The sequence below is a fragment of the Rissa tridactyla genome, chromosome 3 (genome assembly GCF_028500815.1).
Source record: "Rissa tridactyla isolate bRisTri1 chromosome 3, bRisTri1.patW.cur.20221130, whole genome shotgun sequence".
Taxonomy (NCBI): domain Eukaryota; kingdom Metazoa; phylum Chordata; class Aves; order Charadriiformes; family Laridae; genus Rissa; species Rissa tridactyla.
Window position 1 is genome coordinate 83,352,601 of NC_071468.1, and position 18,954 is coordinate 83,371,554.

An 18,954-nucleotide genomic window follows, 5' to 3' on the forward strand; every position below is an offset into this window, starting at 1 on the left:
TGTAATTCAAAATGATTGTTTGAACTATGAGAAAGAACAATCATGGCAGGTCTCCACTGGTACCAATGCATAAGGTCAGGCATTTATTCATCTGTTCCTGGAGGGATAGTAGTAAGACAGTGAAAAGGGAGCAGAAAGAGAGGCTATAACGTTTATCTCAGACCAAAAGTAATGACTTATTGATTTGGCACAAGCTATGGAAAACTTGTTCCTGTAAATCGAACGTCTTTTGAGTTCAATTGAGTTACTGTATTTTTGACTGCCCTAAATCTTTGTGTTAGCCAAGACAGTAGAGAAATCAAATAATCTATAACTCAGATCAGTGGGAAACATACTTGCTTAAAAATATTACAGATATGTTTTATGTGATATTTTTGGAATAACAGTATAACACAGCTTGAACCTGGACTTCCATTTCCTTAAGATCAAACAGAGATTTGAATGTGAAACGAATGAACCCATGAATATGAGAAAAAGACATCCATCAACCTGTACATTTACACAACATGACATTTAAAAATCAGACACAGTGTGGTAATCCAGTGCACGACCACTACATAGCCATCACCAAAATCAAGGTTAAGTTTTGCTCATTTTCTATATTGGGGAAGCAGCACAAATTGGTGGCTAGGGAGACAGTCAAGGAATGTTTGTGGTTAACTGGGCTCCATATTCAAGGTCATAGGACAGGCTTGAAACTGGGTTTCAGAGGAATTTTCATTCCTTTTTATGTGTGAGTTAGAGTTATGAACTGTCTCTGAGGATAACCCCGAGTAGATTACCTTTCTGATTTCCTCCCTGCTGAATCAGTACCCCAGATTCCTTACACAGTTTCATCTCAGCCTAAAAGTGTCGACAGGAAAATCCTAACAGAGAATGCACGGAGAGTTTATCTGTTATTTACAGTGGTTTTTGTTGTGCAAAGCTCACCCACAAATACCTTCAGATGTTTGCAGATACATCTCTCTTTTTTCATTCTCATTTTTCATTTTCAATGAATGGTGATACGTTTTTAAGCTACTGAAAACTCTGCATATACAACAATTTTCTTCAAAAAGTGGTTTTCTTGATTTTTTTTTTTTCTTCACAGGAAGCCAAGCTGTTCCAGGAAGCCTGGGTTATGTACACATACAAGACCTGCGATTGTAATACTCCAGAACATGTAAATTTGCAATGTAGTCATCCTCCTAAAAAACTATATGGATAGGGAAACAAAGTGCCATTACTCCTGTTTTACAGATGACAGTGGTTGCTTGAGAACATTAGAAGAGTACACCCAAAACCAGAGTCAAAGCCTGGGGGTGTCCTTGAGCTGCTCTTCTTGTAAAGTGCTCAAGTCACCCAAGGCTTTGTTTCAGAAGTCTTCAGGGTTTGACCACGATGATATAAAACCATATTTGGGAATGAAGCAATGATGGTATGAAAAAGAAGGATGATTTTTGCAAATCTCCTGGCAAAGGTCTGGGTAACCTTTGTGAACTACTTTTACCGTTAGACAATGCAACAAAAAAAGTGAATCTCGCCTCCCCCAGCACCACTTACCCTTGCTCTAATAAATAAGTAATGGTACGAGCACCACGTAGTTAAGTAGAATGTTTTTCTTGTGCTTTGATCCTAATCTCTAGAGAAATATGTTTACTTTAAGTTTGCTGGAAGCTAGACTTTGTGTTTTGAAGGTCAGTTAAGAAATCTCTGGAGGTCTGATGCTATTCACTCTCATGGAATGAAACGCTGACTCCAGCATTCCAGCTGCTAACTCATGTCCTAGGCACAGGGAAAGTCTGTGATGTCTTCATTCCTTGGGAAAAGAGGATTTTGTTATCTAAATTGGAACAAAGTTAATACCATTGATTTTTATGTATCTAGTAGGCACGGATACGTGATGCCATTTGTAGCCTTAGAATATGCCAAGGGGGAGCAGAGAGATGTTGCCAAAGATGCAAAGATATTGCAACTGGAGTCCCTGGGGTCAGATTCGAGAATGCATCAGTCTCATGGTATGAATTATAAAGCAGATGAAAATAAAACAACAGAGCTGGCTAGTCTGCCTGCTGTTCCAGCAGATTAAGATAGAATTTAGCTACAACAAATGAGGAGAGAGACTTTCTGTAGAGTCAAATGGTTTCCTATAAGATGCAGAGCACTAGACGACAGCCGTTAGAAAATGGTTGTGAAGTTGTGAACCTGATAAACGTGGAACCACCAGGAAAGGAATGCCCATTTTCCTCACTGGAGCTAAAAAGCACAGCCACAAGGTTAATATGTCATTCAATAATTTATCTTGATAATTTCTATAAGTGTATGTTAATCTCCCATAGGTTATATAAGTATAAAAACCCCAGAAATATTAATCCTACATAGATGGAAATGAATATATGTAGGCATGTAGGTATATACATAGGTGTAAAAATATTGTACCTTTTGCTTTATGGTAATTCTAATAGACTATTTCCCGATCTAAATAAGGCTGACATTGAACTGCATCATCTTTTTCCTTAAGAATACATAATGAATGGAACAAGGCTCTCTATTAGGGAGGCATAAAGAAAGAAAAATGATTGCAAAATAAATCATTGCAACAACACTGAAGGATAAGAAAAACAAATTAATCTATTAAGAGGGGGACACTCCTTCAACCTGTCCCAGACACCTGTTTATTTTCAGCTAAGTACTTTTTTATTGTCTTGGAACGCAGTTTTGCACAAGTTTGCTGATTTCATTTTCTCTATTTTGTTTCTTTTGGTGAGAACTGCTGAACAATTAATCACATAAATTTGCAAAATACATTAGCGACCCAAGGTTACAACTGCATTGTAAAGCTAACAGTATTATTATAAGGAAAAATGTCTAACAATATCATTATTTTATAAATAAAAGTTTCTAACAAGGTTCTACAAGGAAATCTTACCTCATTGCAGAGATCAGAGTTTCTTGATTTCTCTGGATGCCTGCTACCCTCTGGAAATCTCATATTTTGTTATTGTGACTAGACTTAATAAAAGTCCTGACCCTTTGACCAAAATGAACTCACAAGACATTTAAACACATGCCGTATTTTCAAAACACTGGCAATACTCTTGCTTTGTCTCTTCCTTCCCTCAGAGTAACTGCAATTTTCCCAGTGATGCCTTTAAGTTATGCTTGAGTGTTTAAAGATACTAGAATTTTTGCTTTTCTAAAAATGAAAGAGAGAGAAGCAATAGGAATGGAGGGCATATGTCACAGAAGGCAAAAGCAAGTACCTACAGGAAAGTAGAGACACAGGTGTTAGCTTTTAACAAGCTGTTTTATCTCCGTGGCACAGCAGAGTAATACAAAGTCAGGTCCTGGGAGCTTCTGAGTGGGTGCAGAGCTCTTGGTGATGAAGTTCTGCTTTAAGCAGCCAGGATGGATGCCAACCAGGACTGTGCTGTAAGAATACAACTATACTGCTTCAAGGTCCAAAAGTGACATGGTTTTGGTGGACCGCCTAGGCAAAGCAGCTCATTTAGAGGCTGATCTGGTAACTGCACCACACTGCGTTGTACTGTGTTTACACACCCCATGACCGCGAGCAAAAAGGGCAAGAGCTCTGGCTTAACTACGGGATCGAGCATCCCAGGAATTCTGTTTCGCCTTAATTGGTATTGCTGTCTGCTTTGTTTACACCACGCAAACTCAAACATTGGTGCCGTCATCTAAATTTTTCCCTTATCCCAGTACAGCATAATTCGCTACTTACCTAAACTTCAAACTAGGACAAATTAAAGCAGTGAAAGTACCTCAACTAAGCGTTCACAGTGGTGCAGACATACAGAAATGCTTTTGTGGGAGAGACCTGTCTAGACTATGTCCCTCAAACACTTTTTACTAGCTACAGAGTGGGTTGGCATAGCCTAGCCCCATTGCCTCTACGGCAAGCTAGGTATTTTCTTCAATTCACCCACAGGACTTTTACCAGAAGCATCCAGCTTGTCCAATACAACTTGTACTTGCTACTGAGGTCAGCCTGAGCAATTTAGTTGGCAAAATTCAAATTAATGGCTCTGTATGCATCTCTTTTAATGGATACCCTTCCTCTATTGCGAGCCTGGCTAGCAAAGCTCAAGAATTACCATCGCAGTAAAAACACTGTACTGTGAAATTAGAGGCCGTAAGTAAGCATGTCAAATGTAGTAGCTGAAAGCTACTAAAAGTTTTTCAGAAAGTTTTTCAGAAAGTTTTTCAGAAGAGGTAGACAGAAAAGTTGCTAACTGGCTACAGAATTAAACCTAGATTATTTGCTGGATTTTTATTTTTTTTTTTTTTTTAAATTTATTTTAACTAATCAACACGTGAGAGTCAGGGAGTGCAATTCATCATTTAATACAAGTAACACACTGGTGCCCAGAGATTCTAGTCCAGATTAACCGGCCCTGTAATTCTGAACACAAGAAGCTCGAGTGATGAGCAGTATTGCTGGTCAGAAACGCAGCTCCATGGTTAAGTAGAGACAAACTGTCTGTGGGGTGCTCGGTATTGATTCAGGTCTCTCCCAAGCTATCACCCAGGACCTTTTCACCTGCTCAGATTCCTGGGTGCTGTTAATATCTTCACCAGCAGCAGTACATGAAAAAAGTAGGTTAATGCTAGGGTTTAGCATTTGATTTCTTTTCTTTTTTTCTGAAATTGTTCTTACCCACATTTTTTTACAGGTTTTCACATAGTCTGGTAGAGCCAGAATTTTCTCCTGTCTTCATTATTGAGCTCATTCCTTTCTGACTACTGTCAGATTTACAGAATAAAATGAAGCCATGATATATTTCAGCTGTGCATTGGTGTACCTTTTCATGTAAAATCCTGGCAGTATTCTCAGTGGTACTCTCTATATTCAACCATAAAACAGGTTTGAGGATGGCATCTGGTAAAAAAGGGCCACGTGATAAAGTATACCTGAATTAGCTGGTGACTTACATGCTTAGAAGACATTTAGACAGTTTTAAATTGATTAGTTTCAGCTGACCGACTTCCAAAAGCAAAGCAGCCATGAGCCTAAGACGTGGATGAGAAATCATTAGTGAATCCTAGGTACAATATTAAAGGAGGCAATTTAAAGTAATGACACTAGTGAGGTACTGCCGGAGTTGAAATTGGGACCAATACTGATCAACATCTTCATTAATGACCTGGACAGTGGGACAGTGTGAACCCATAGCAAATTGACAGATGACACAAAACTGGGAGGAGTGGCTGATACACCCGGTGGGTGTGCTGCCATCCAGCGCAACCTCGCTGGGAGAACTGGGATGAGAGAAATCTCATGAAATTCAGCAAGGGGAGATGCAAAGTCTTGCCTCTGGGGAGGAATAACTGCAGGTACCAGCACATGCTGAGGGCCAACCAGACGGAAAGCAGCTTTGCAGAGAAGGACCTGGGGGTCCTGGTGGACACCAAGTTGACCATGAGCAAACATGCCCTTGTGGGTAAGGCCAACAGCATCCTGCAGGGCATTAGGAAGAGCACTGCCAGCAGGTGGAGGGAGGTGATCCTTCTTCTCTACACAGCACTGCAAGACACATCTGGAGTTCTGGTCCAATTCTGGGCTCTCCAGCACAAGAGAGATATGGAGCTACTGGAAAGAGTTGAGTGAAGTGCCACAAAGGTGATTAAGGGACTAGAGCATCTCTCCAATGAGGAAAGGCTGAAAGAGCTGGGACTGTTCAGCCTACAGGAAGGAAGGCTCAGAGAGCTTCTCATCAATGTGTACAAATACCTGATGGGAGGGAATGAAGAAGAGGGAGGCAGGATCTTTTCAGTGGTGCCCACTGACAGGAGAAAATGCAGCAAGCATAAACTAAAATACAAGGGATTCCATTTAAACAGAAGATAAAAACCCCTTTCACTGTAAGAGTGGTTGAACACTGGCACAGGTTGTCCAGAGAGACTGTGGAATCTCCATCCTTGGAGCAATCTGCTTTAGGTGACCCTACTTAAGCAGGGGGATGGACTAGATGAGCTCCACAGGTCCCATGCCACCTCAACCATTCTGTGATTCTGTGATGGACTACAGAAAGTTTATCACTGCTGAATGATAAAAGAGGGAGGGTGAAAGAGTCCACAAAAAGTCAGTATTCCCTTATGCACATTTGAGTAAGAGTGGGGTCGTTCCCATAACAAGAAAGCAGGTCTCCTGTAGACGACTTATTGAAATTCCACATTGAAGCCAGACATGTGCATAGTCTAAACACAGGAGAAATGCTATTGCTCTCAGCTGTAATATTAACATGCTTGAAGCCAAATGCACACTTTAGAGCTTTGCTGCCTATATCCTTGGAGCACAGTTTTTGAAAGATATTTTCAAAGATAAAAATGTATATAAGCAATTAAGTTCATCACTAAAATTAATTTCAGTGTTTCCTGATACTTTAATCATCTGGTAAACATAGTCTCTAAATCCTTCTCAATTCAAATACATTCAGTGGAATTCCACAAATTTGGTTATAGACGAAAGAGCAAAGGAAACTAGTGATTCTAGATAATTTCTGTCAAAGAAAAAAACAGTTTGAGCAGATTCAGCATTTCCACAGGGAAAAATCACTTCCAATGTTCTGAAGTCCCAGCCATGTGTGAAATTGAGAGACACATATTTTTTTCTGTGTTGTCACTGAGTGTGAAACATGATGAATATGTCCTTTGTCAACCATTCTGATACTTAGATATGAGTACTGCCCAAAAGCTGGCCCCTTTTTGATGGAAAGAGGCTTGCAGTAAAGAAGATTTTGTTATCTTTGTTGTTGTGGGCTGGTTCAAGTCAAACCTTGATTTCCTCACTGATCTATTTAAATTTTAAGTTGGTGTTAATTGTTACAGCCTAGGCTACAGAAGAGATGTGAAGGTCAAGACGCCTTCAGTAAACTTGACTTTCGATAACTTGGCCCAGAAGGAAACGTAGGCAGTGCTCTGCTCAGTCATTACCCTGTACAGAACAACAAGGAATAAAGGAGTGTTTGGGGCACTGACATCTACAATAAATATAGTCCTTACGAGAACTCAGCAGGGAAAACAGATCTAAAAATTATTTTGTGATGACTTAAAGCCTGTGCAAAAGAAAATGACTATAACTGTACAAAAGTTTTGTTTCAGTTCAGCAGGCAAAACCATCCTAAGGAAGATGCAAGAAGCCCTACAAGAGATGGCCAGGCTCATGAGGGAAGTTTCCTAATCCCTTTTAGAAGATTAAATTCATGCTCTGAATCTTGAGCATTTATAAGCTTCCAAAACTAACATAAATTAAAAAAAACGTCATTGCATCAGGGTATTTTTGGAAGAAAAAGGAGTTTTGCACTAAGCTTGATCCAAAATGCCCTAACACTTTTATTTTTAAAATGTTGATGTATTTTAACAGAAAATATTTGTGAATAAAAGAACCCAGCTTCATGGAAAATGTCAGTTTGTTTTAGAAAAGTAGGAATTCAAAAAAAGTGAAATTCGACTGAAAAATTTTGGTCTAAAAATGGATCTTAAATTCTCAACAGAAAAATTCCTAGTAAAACCTTAAATTTGATTTTTGATATAAAGTTTAAAATTTCATTTGGAGAAGCAATTTTATGCTAAATATGTTTTATTCTAGGAAACACGTGGGAATCTGAATTACAGTCATTTCATTTTGAGAGAAGAAATTTGGTAGCAAAAGGACATTTATGCTGGGTTACAGTTTCTTCAGTTAAAATGGTGGGACGGTAGAGAATAATACATTGTACTTGCATGGAAATACTAATGCATTTTTCTTTTATCAACCTACAATGCAGCAAGTACTAAATGTCTTTGAAAGAGAAAAAGAAACATTAAATATTTGGGGGTGAACTGGTCAGGATGAGAATTGATCGCTGAGGTCATCGCTGACCTCTGGCAGTGAACGCAAAGTCTTCCCCACCATCCTTTCTGCCTGGCCCTTCCAGTCCTCTTTCCTGCCTCCACCCTCACCTACAATCCCCTAATCATGGAAAATACTTTTAAAAGTACTTAAATGAAAAGGAAATTGAAGTTACAGATGAAGACGTGTGCTGAACTCCTGACCTGAGACTTTTACCAATGAGTTTATCCCCAAAGTGCAAATCAGAGCGGCCCTTGTGAGCCATCTCTGCCACAACAGCGTCTGCACATCAAATATCTGCCTCCCAATTCCCCTCTATACGACGCACTAAAGTCAAGATGCCTGCACAGCTGAGCAGGAGTCCACCAAGGAAACAGCAGCATCTTAGCAATTTAGTAACACCCCTGGGCAGGGACACATCTACCTGGAAATGACACAAGGCTTTGGGACTGCAAGCTTTGCTGGGGAAAACAACAGCAATAGGAAACGATGCCTGCGATACAGTGGGGAGGGAAGTGCTCACAAGCCGTGAAACAGAACAGCCATGCCACTAATGAGAGGTAACAGAGCTTCAATAGGCAACACTGATGCTGCTGACCGCAATCTTTAAGATCTTAATAAAAAAAAGGCCATTTCTTGTCTTTGCAGATACATTAACTGCACAGACTGGATTTCCCCCACTCTTACATTTTATTTCAGGGACAGGAAGGCGGTGGAAGAGTAGTGTGTCTCGTGAGAACGGGTACATGACATGAATTAAAATCCTTGTTAAAAAAAAAATAATAACTACAACTGATTACACAGTACAACTTTTTCTAGCTGGTTCTTTAAAAGCTTGTGACCTACTTTAGAAATGCTTTAAGTAATAAAATGAGCAGTCAGAAAAAGATGAGTAGCAGCAATGGTAGCATCAAGCTAAATTTGGAAAGGATTTTAATTACTCTCATTTAAAAAAAAAAAGACCTCCTTGCCCCAAAACCAAACATAAACCCCCCCAAGTGATAATAAAGCATTTGCTGCAGCAGCACAGCCTTTTCCTGTTCTCTCCCAACTGCACTGTGCCAACCTGACCTAGTTTTCTGAGGAAAAAAATAAACGGAGCTGCAGCACTTTTGCAATAAAATATGACACCTTATCAAAATGAACCAAATCTGAAGATTTCTAATCTCAGCCCTGTTAAAAGATTGTCATGAGCTAGGTGGCATTACAGCTTAGCAAAAGCAAAGGCTACTGCAAGGAGTACTGGTATGTAAGATCCCTACTTCAATTATCACTGTTCCCAGGTATTTAGATTTTTGGGCGCAATGAACGGTGTGTTTTGCTGCTTGCAGAGCTCCATCCATTTTAGCTGCTGCCTTCTTATCAAACTCTTCACTGAAAACAGAGATGACATGGCTCTGCAGACAAGCCCTGGACTGCTTATTATGCCCACAGGAATCACAGTTTGTGAAGCCACTGCTGCGTACGGTCTAAGAAATGCCGGCAACTGCAAATGTAGCATATATATCCTCTCTTCACATTCTGCGTAAGCTGTTCAGGGTGACCGTTCCGGTGGCAGTCTCCTCTTCGTGGAGAGGAACTCCATGATGTGCCCCTACAGACCTCCCCAAGGGAAAGCAGGCCTCAGGATGGGCAGTCCTAAGGGGCAGGGTCAAATAGAGAAGGAAGGGGCAAGAACATTGGGTAGAGCCAATAACAGCCTGATCTCAAAGCAAGGACTACCTACCCATTCTGGATTTTTACTGATGGTTAACACAGTAGGCATTGCTACAAGACCTAGAGGTAATGATCCGCTGCAATTGCAATCTCTTTGGAATACAGGGATCCAATAATAACACAGCCTTATTAAAATATATACGCATATATTGCATCTGCTAGGTGGACAGACCATGAAAGGTCTACTCTGGTGGAGAAAACCTGAAAGTTATGGTACTGTTTGTATTCTACTGCTTTTACAGTAATTAATGGGTTATACAATATAACTGAGACAGAGGGAGAGAAAGGTTTCCAGGGAAGAACACACCAACCAACCAACAGGAAAATCCACTGTGGGCATTAAATAAGCAGACTTCTTTAACTTCCTTCTGCTTCCCCTTAAGTGTTACACAAACATCTGCTTTGTCTTCCCTTAGAACAGGACCCCCAGAACACTTGCATACGTATGTAAATTAATGCAGCTGAACAATTTCACTCAATTCATGGATGTCAAATTAGGTGATTTAATGTTTTCTGGATTAGGTTTTTCACTCCGTGTGTTAGGATTGGTGTCCCCATATCTACTGGGGAGCACCGGGTACAATTCACTTTCCAAGTCTCAACATCTGCACCAAGGTTGCAGCACCAAACAAGTACAGTTTGTCTGTGTGTGCATTTCACTAAAGATGTGGAATTATAGCAGGGTGACTTTTTCCTTTTATTCTCTGACCTGTATTTCTTTTAAACATAATGTAAAACTGGAAATTAGTTTAGCTATGCAGATGCATCAAGGGCAGGCTGCTGGTCTTTGGCCTAGGGAACAAAAAAAGATAAAATATTTGGATAAATACATTCTTTTACGACATGTCCTATGTTCACTGCTGACAGTAAACCATCACATTTCATTCCAACACAGCAAAAGGATATATGACTCACAATGTATATGTTGAATTATAGAAGAGAGCTGACAACAGGACTTTTGAAGGCAGTGAACCTCTTTAGGAGAAAGGGGAGGAATTGGAGGTCTTCACTTTCTTGTTAGTCGTCTAGCAGGGAGGAAAAATAATGGGGTGCTACTAGGACTGAGTATAGCAAGAAGTATTGGGTTTGGATTTTTTGGTTTGGTCTTTTTTTTCTTTTTCTTTTTTTTCTTTTCTTTAAATAGGTGGCTTTGTGTATCATCCATAAACCAGAAAAAAAAAAAAAGTTAATTGAGGACCTCTTGAGTCTTGAGCAGTTGAGCAGATAATGTCCTGTCAAATAAAAGTATATCATGGCATCAACTCTGTTTTAACTTCAATCTGCACGTCCTGCGAACAGCAAAATCGACCAGTCCTTAGAGAGACTCAGCCCTGGGTTCTGTTCTTGTCCTGCCAGTGACCCTACGGTCACTGTGCTGTGTCCATGTGCTTGAAATCTTTGGGACTCATGTTACCTGTTCTGCCCACTTAAGAGATAAGGTCTGCTGAACAACTACATGACTGGGTATCCTAACAATTCCCTTAGGCCTTAAATCTCTGTGCCAGACATTAAACATATTTCTTTCTATTTTAACATAGTCTATCTTCCTAAAAGTGGTCATGATTTAAAATTAGACCCTGCAATGAGTAGACCATGGTATTCTGTCTTTCTTTATTATGATGTGAGGTTACTGACCCTTCAGTTACTGCCCTACTGGGATTTTTGTAATGTCCTGGCATGTGAAAAAGTACTTTTTTGGGGTTTTGGCACTATGACTTTCAGAGTGGGTTTCTTTCTATGATTATAAATACACGCTATCTAAATGCTGGTTCCAGTGTAGGGTTGTCCTTTTCTGATTGAAGGAAAATTAAGGCTAAAGTTTATCTGAACACCCAAGACAGTCAACATTTGACTGAGACAAATAAAAACCATCAGCAAAGTCTTAGAATTCTGGAAGAAATTTGTTAATAATGAAGAAATTCCTTTCTAACATTTAGGAACCTTTTAAGAACATGCTATTTAACTCAAGGATGTTGTGGAACAATGAGTCCACTGAAACTGGTAAAGTCCATTCAAGTGACGACGTGAAGCCTGACACGTAGCAATAGCAGAGCAACCATCTTTGCAAACCCAGAGTGGAACTGACTGGTTTCAATGCGAGATGACGCTCAGAGTTCGTAACTCTGACCTCTCAGAGAGACCTGATAAGGTCTCTCTGAGGTGGAGGAGGAGAGTGGTAAGCAGCTGCAGAAACTGCATTAAGGAACAAATACAGTTCAAGTCCTTTTTGCTAATTTATGTTAAATTTAGTAAACGTTTTCAGTAAAAAGTCCAAGCAAGTGATTAAACAAATTAAGAATTCTGCTACTGTATTCAAAAAACCCCAAAATGTTTGGAGCTTTTAATTTGAAATGTTTCTCAATGTTCTTCAGTTTTCAAGCACCAAACTAAACAAAGATTGACAATTAGAAGATCAGCATGAAACAGTTTTTCCTCTAATCTTTTCCCTCTTTTTTTCATGCAAATAGAATCCCAGACTCACAGAACGCTAATTATGCCACAATTTGGCATGTTATAATACATAAATGAATCATGATGTGGCTGAATTTAAAACTTGAAGACCTCACTTGAGGAAGACTGGGCTCCTGATAAATAGATTTACAGCCTAATACTGCTCTGAGCTTCTGATAAATAGAATTATAACCTAATTCTCTTTACAGCCTTCCTTTCAAAGGCTTCAGAATGCTTTTCTAACAGCAATAATAACGTAATCCTAGAACACAGTTGTGAGATACTTGGCTACAAAAAAAGGTTAATTACTTTTCAAAGCAAAGTAATTGACTTGCTCAAGGTCAGAGAGTAAACCTGGATGAGTGTGAAGAAAAGAGGCCAGTCACTACGCTTTTGCCATTAGCTAGGTCTGCTCCTCAGGCTGTATCCATGGCACTGGCCTGGGACAATCAGAAGCACTGTACGAAGGTTGCCGAGTGGTCAACCTCCAGTTCTGGAGGTAGAAAGCACTTCTAAGATTAGCTGAAGCAATAAAATGTTCCACTTGTGAACTTTGCAATTGTCCTTAATTTCTCTGAGGTTATGATGAACATTCTTATGCAAAATGTTCTGGGTGGAATTTTTCCAGTTTTGTGTCAAAACTCGTAGGGCTAGAGCAGGTGAGAGAGTTCCTAATTATGAAGGATTTTCCAGTCAGTTGGGGTTGTTTTGGATAACGCGGGTTTGACCTCCTTTTTTTCTCCCCAGTGTAACAAACGTGGTTTACAGATGGGGAACTGAGGCACAGAACAACTTGCTGGAGGTCACTCTGGACTGAATTCTGGTCTCCTGCGTGTGTGCTCTGTCCACAACTACGCCATGCTCTGTCACTAGGTTGTTCTTTCTATCAATTTGGCTACCGATGAACAAAGACATATTATAGGAAAATGAATATTTTTCTGACTTATAAAGCATCCAAGTGCGAGTCCAGCATCGAACTAGGGCAGCCCGTTCAGGTCCATTATCCATAATATGCTGAGATGTGCATGAATTTGCTGGTCCTTATATACAGACCTAGAAAAATTCAAACTCACAGGCAACGATGACTGAGAAGAAAAGTAACCTACTAGCATGAATGAATTAGAAAGAAAGAAAACTCCTGGTCTAAGAAAGGGAAACAAGAAGGGATGATAGCTGATGTATACCGTACAACATCAGAGAAGAATGGGGATATTCACAAAAGCTAACCTAAGCCTACAGAGGCTAATGAACGAGGCCCTTTTCATAGCTTAAAGAGAGAGATAAAGTCCTCTCCAGGGTGATTTCTAGCAGAAACTTAATTTAGCCATCATTATAAAGGCAACCAAGGGAGATCCGTTAGCCTTTGTAACAGTCTTGTCCCTCACTGTACCTCTGCTACAGAATTTTATGTCACAGAGTTTTATTAACCTGTTTTTCATATATCAATCCAGTGGTTTTGCAGTAACGTTTGCATATTTCTACAAAACTGTCCTTATTTTGTCCCTCTTTCATTTTAGAGGAAAATACAAATGTATGACACAAGGAGTTCACAGCCTCCTTTCTCACTAGAGCTGCGTGCCCCGTTCCCAGAAGCATGAGCTCCGCTGCAAGTGGAGAGTCGGCTGCATTTCGCCACGCTGACTTCCAAACCTGGGGCTCTAGAGATTTTAATAGATGAACTGGAAATGATTAATTTTACGAGCATCCTGGAATTAGACATAAGACATCCTCTTACCCTTAACTGGGCAGGGAAGCGTGAGGAAAAACTCAGGTGAGTTTTATTTCCCAGGTGATCTAACAGCACGAACAGCATCTAGAGCTTGTTTAGCCAACAGCAGGGCTGCTCATTCAAACAGGGTCAGAATTTCACCCTCTGATTTTGGGCTTGATATTTGGAAGCACGCTGGTTAAGATTTTCACATTTCTTTCTGCCTGTCCAGGGTTAGGCAACGCTAAAAGTTTTTAGCACTTTTTGAAAAGTAAAACTCAGATATGGAAAAAAATGAAGAAAGCTGGTATATAGCCCACAGAACATATGTCTTACTGAGTCAACCAAAAATATACACTTCGTGAAATATGACTGCCTGCAAATAACCTGGAGATACCATAGGTCACAAGTGATCAGAATGTCTTTCAAGCAGCTTTTGATTTTGTTTTGCTCTAATCCTACAAGAAGGTTAGCATGCCATCTTAAGTTTCTACCAACGACACAACTTTGAATCAAGTTGACTTCTGTGGCACTGCAATAAAATTACATGGCAAGACCATCAGCAATCTGTTACAACGTTAATACATAAAATCTGTTACAGCCTGTTCTGTTAAAATACTCTAGAAATGTCAACTCATCACACAAACGGAAGAAATATATGGGTGAAAATACTAACCACAAACAAGAAAAGGCATCTGAAACTTGTTTTCTAAATGCAAGAGATTTTGTGCCCAGCTCCAGATATAAAACCAGACCTTTTGAAAACAGGGACAGTTTAAGAAATATATTTTCAAACATTTATACTATTGAAATGGAAATTATATTCAATAGTTTTGTCCAAATTTAATTGTATCCTCATTATCAAAAAGACTGCCATTATGAAATCAGGTAGCAGTACAATTAATCTACATAGACTTCAATTTAAGGAATATTTCTACTATTACCCCTACCTCTTTTTTAATTCTGCAATACAGCCACATATTTCCAGCATCATTCCAGTAAACAGTGATACATCCTTTCAATAGTACTCTTTCTCTTCAAATTCCAAACCAAAATTATGATCCTAAAAATGTGATAGCTAAAAGATAAAACAAAGTGTCTTACAGAAGGAGGTTTTGGAGATAATACTTGATTTTTATAACACGTGGAAATAGTGCTATAAACACCAGCTTGGAAACTGGTTTTACTTCAAAAAAAAGCAAGAACAATCCATGTCAGGCGTTAAAATTAGTTATTGTAGAAACAAGTAACTTACCTTATCAGAAAAGACACTATCTAGAAAGTTTTCTTGCAATAGCAAATAGCCTTGAAAGCTTAATAAAAATGGTGATTCAAATGTCACAGGAAGCAGCATACACTTTTTTTGTTGGCTTGTTCTTTGGAGTAAACAAAATTAATCCTTGTCTCATTACAAAGGAAACATCAAACAATTTTCCCATAAATTAATAAGTGAGCCAATTAATAAAATGAAAACAATTGCATCCAAAGAGTGGTATTTCTTTTGGTACACAACATCAAATATTTTTGATACATGTGTAGAATTCTGCATATAATTTAATTAGGAGTTTTGTGCCTGAAGAAAAAAGTTCCTGCTTACTTGCTCAAAATGTTAAATTAGATACCTTCTATACTACCACATTTAAAGATCATAAAATAAAGGAATAATAGAAAAGAGCCTCAATACTCACATTTGGTTTTAAGCTGCTTCTCTTGGTAACTTGTGCAGCAAAATAAAGGAAGAAATAATTACACGACTTCACAGAAACAAGCATTCATCAAGTCCAAAAGAAACAGAATGCTTTGCCAGAGCTATTTGAGGGTCCCATCAGAATTTGGCTGGATGGAGGAAGGCTGAGGGTCAGTTTGTTTCCCTTAGACCTCATGACATGCAAATAGCTGGCTGCCTCATCACAGAGTCAAATCATTCTTTGACATATTGTGTTTACAAATTGCAACTACATACCATGTAGGAGGTTCTTAAAGGAACATATTTCAGACAGTTGTCAAAAGGAAAAAGATACGTCTGTTAAAAACTAAAGAATCAAAACCCCCCAAACTGTTTAGTACAAGAAAAAAAAAAGAAAAAAAAGATGGATCATCATTCATTCCCACATACACTTTTGTCCATGCATAATAAATCCAAAAGACCTCATGTGGGCTTGTAAATCAGAAAAGAAATAGAAAAGTCATGATTACTAAAGTCCAACTGTTGTGTACAGGAAATGGGAGGCAGGGAGAAACACTTTTCCAATTTGAGAAGAGAGTTTTGGGGACCCAGCAGAACTCCTCTAACACTACTAAAGCAGTTTCTAGGCTGGAATGATTTGCTGCTTTTCCATCACGCAGGAAGGTGTTCATATGGCGTTACCATCAGAGCCGCAACAATGGCCTCATCTAGGTTCTAGGTTGGGGGTTGGACCGGATGACCTTTAAAGGTCCCTTCTAACCCAAACTATCCCGTGATTCTCTCTCAGTATTTCTCTGTTCTGGCCTCCTTTAAATTGTTGTCATCTCTTTTACTTTTTGCTTGGAGAGAACAGGGGCCAGCTGACTTTCACAGACAGTCCACTGCATGCATGAAGCACGCAGAAGTGCTTCTACTTTGCGTACGACTCCACGCAGACCTTTAATGAATTGCAGCTGAAAGTAAAGATATTGTGTCCATTTACAAATGCAGCCTGAAGTTATGCCGAGTGAAAAAAAGGATGGCTGCTTGTGGTATGAACCACAACTGACCTCCAGGCAGATTTTTCCACAACCAAGAGCCAATAGATCTGAATCATTTAGTCTATAATGTCAAGAGGGTGGGAACTGCTTTATATTACAGACAGAAGAAAGAAGAAAACTTTTAAATGGCTTAGAGATGTATTACGTTTTCTGAAGACTTCAGTAAAATTGCTAAATCTGGGCAATGCATCCCGGAGGTTATCTGCGTCTAGGTAGTATCTTGCAAGTTACTGTATCAGACTGATCATTTGATTATTATTGCCAAGAATTCATCATCTCTATTTGCAGCTGACTGGTTTATTAAACCTCTATAGACATTTTATCATCTACTCAAACTAGATTGAATTATTTCCTCCTACTGTTATTTACACCAAGCACTTCTATGCTGATTTTTCAAGCTTGCGATTTTTTTCAGATTGAGAAGAGATAAGACACCCTAGGTCTGAATTTCAGTCCAGAATGAGAATAATGAATAGCTTCCTCTTGCGTTGACTTCCAAAAAAAAAAAATGAAAGTACAATTCTTGACCAAGAACCTTTTGAAGATCATGAAACAGAGAAACACAAACGTATTATCCAAATGGATCCGTTGAAAGAGCTAATGACAATTAGAAATAGTTCTAGCACAATACATACAGACATCTCCTCTAGCATATCACCTTCCTTAAACTTCAAAGACTGTCCTTAAATTCATCTAACTGTAGATAGAGATCATAACTATGTTAATAGAAGACACGTGCAGAGAAGCACCTCAAACAGAGTTTTTGCCCACAGGTGCAAATTGCGTGCAACCGAAGAGAACAATAAAAACTCTGCTGCTTCTTCGGAATATCAGTTTACTGATGCCTCATACAGCTTCCACATCTCTTCCTGAACTTCCTGAAATAGAAAGCAGCTTATTTCATCTGTCCTCAGACATGATCTACCTTGACCTAGCTTCCTCTTCACATTGAGGATTTGGGAAATTCATCAACAAAACGGTGTTTCTCTTTAAACTTCTTAAGTCACTCTTCCTACTTAATTTTTTTTTGTAATTTTTTTAAAAAAGATGTAATTCCTTAACAAAATTAATTAATTAAATTGATGTTTTCCTCAGAAAACATCTTTGGCATTTACCGAATATGTTCTGTTATTTGGCCCTGCAGAGAAAGGAATCCTGCTCTCGCAAGTATCCTGTTTATCCAAAAGCCTCAGATAATTGGCGTTTTCTATGTTTAAAGTACAATCATCGTTCAAAGTTCAAGTAGCACATATTTGGAGGCTCAAAACGCACTCAAGGGAAAAATCACTACGTGCCTTGTTCTTATATTCCTCCCTAGGCATCCACTTCTGGCCCTTGCTGGAGACACAATACTGGGCTACACAGACCTTCCATCTGAGCCAGTAGTCACTCTTGTGGCTTCTGCAAGAGTACTAAACTTCCTATTAAAAAAAAAAAACCACGAACCCAAATCTACCCAGTTTTGTAGAAATTTCCATTTTCCTGCCCTACGGAAAATGTAACTGTTACTTATTAAAAAAAAATAATTCAAGGAGCCACCACTGCATCAGTAGCCTACTCATGAGCCTACACAGAGAACAGAAGTCCTGTAGTTTTATCTGAACAAGCTGCAAGATATATTCTCACAGACAACGAATCCCAGTGCTATTACTTAGAAACTTGTGCCAATTAGTAGCTTTTTGAGAAGCTGCGTGATGAAGAGAATTGGAAAGAAGGCTGCAAGTTCTAACAGAGCAACAGTTTGCTCATTTACAGCAGACCTGCACATAACCAGCTACAGAAGTCACATTTTGCCACTTAAAAACAGGGAAAGGAAAAGGTGCTGCTGAGCCCAAGCACCTATGGCTAATGTACCCATTCCAATTTGCTGAGAGAAGCAGCAAAATAGGCTATGAGATGCATGTTTATAAATATTTGTGTATTTACGTCAGCTTTTTCAGTCTATAAAAATATAATGGTGGTGATTAAATACCATAGGTGAAGGGTATGAGAGGCTGACACGAAATACTTAAAAGTAACTTTGTGTTGCCTTTCATTTTCCTAGATACTCCAAAGGGCAGTTTTGTTTTGTGAACTGAACCTCTGATTTCTAAGACAAGATAACTTCCTCCTGCATATGTTCCTCCTAGGGAGGGGAAAAAACCCATGAATTAGCAAAATATTCAGGAAATTGTGAATATTCCTTTTCGTTCTCTTTCAAAATACTTCTATTTCATAAACTAAAGACTGTTTTTACACATCTAAGAGACAACAAAACACCTGGGAAGGTTTCCCAACCTATGTCTCCTTGAACTCTGTTAGTAGCCAGAAGATATCTCTGAATTTTAGTGCTTTCCTCATATCTACTTTGAAGAATGTATTTTTTTTATCATTCTTATACCATTGTCTACAATATAGCAAGTCTAACACATGATATGGTAAATTTTATAATAAGATCATTATTATTCCAGCATAAAAAAGTATCAAACAAAAATACAGGGACACTCATAATGGCACGTTAAATCAAACGGTGCATATTACC

The 18,954-nt window shown here is 38.9% G+C and overlaps 1 protein-coding gene across 3 annotated transcripts in view; it reads right to left on the minus strand.

The window, feature by feature from the left end:
* Positions 1–18,785, minus strand: part of FHL5 (four and a half LIM domains 5) — a 30,789-nt gene extending 12,004 nt beyond the window's left edge. Inside the window, exon 1 of one of the 3 annotated variants that reach the window (XM_054195196.1) lies at positions 15,395–18,785. The gene's annotated coding sequence lies outside the window, so the exon portion shown is untranslated. Of the gene's footprint in view, positions 1–14,961; positions 15,370–15,394 lie in introns of those variants that run through there. The other 2 variants (XM_054195195.1, XM_054195197.1) reach the window with 2 other exon arrangements.
* Positions 18,786–18,954: the final 169 nt, after the last annotated feature.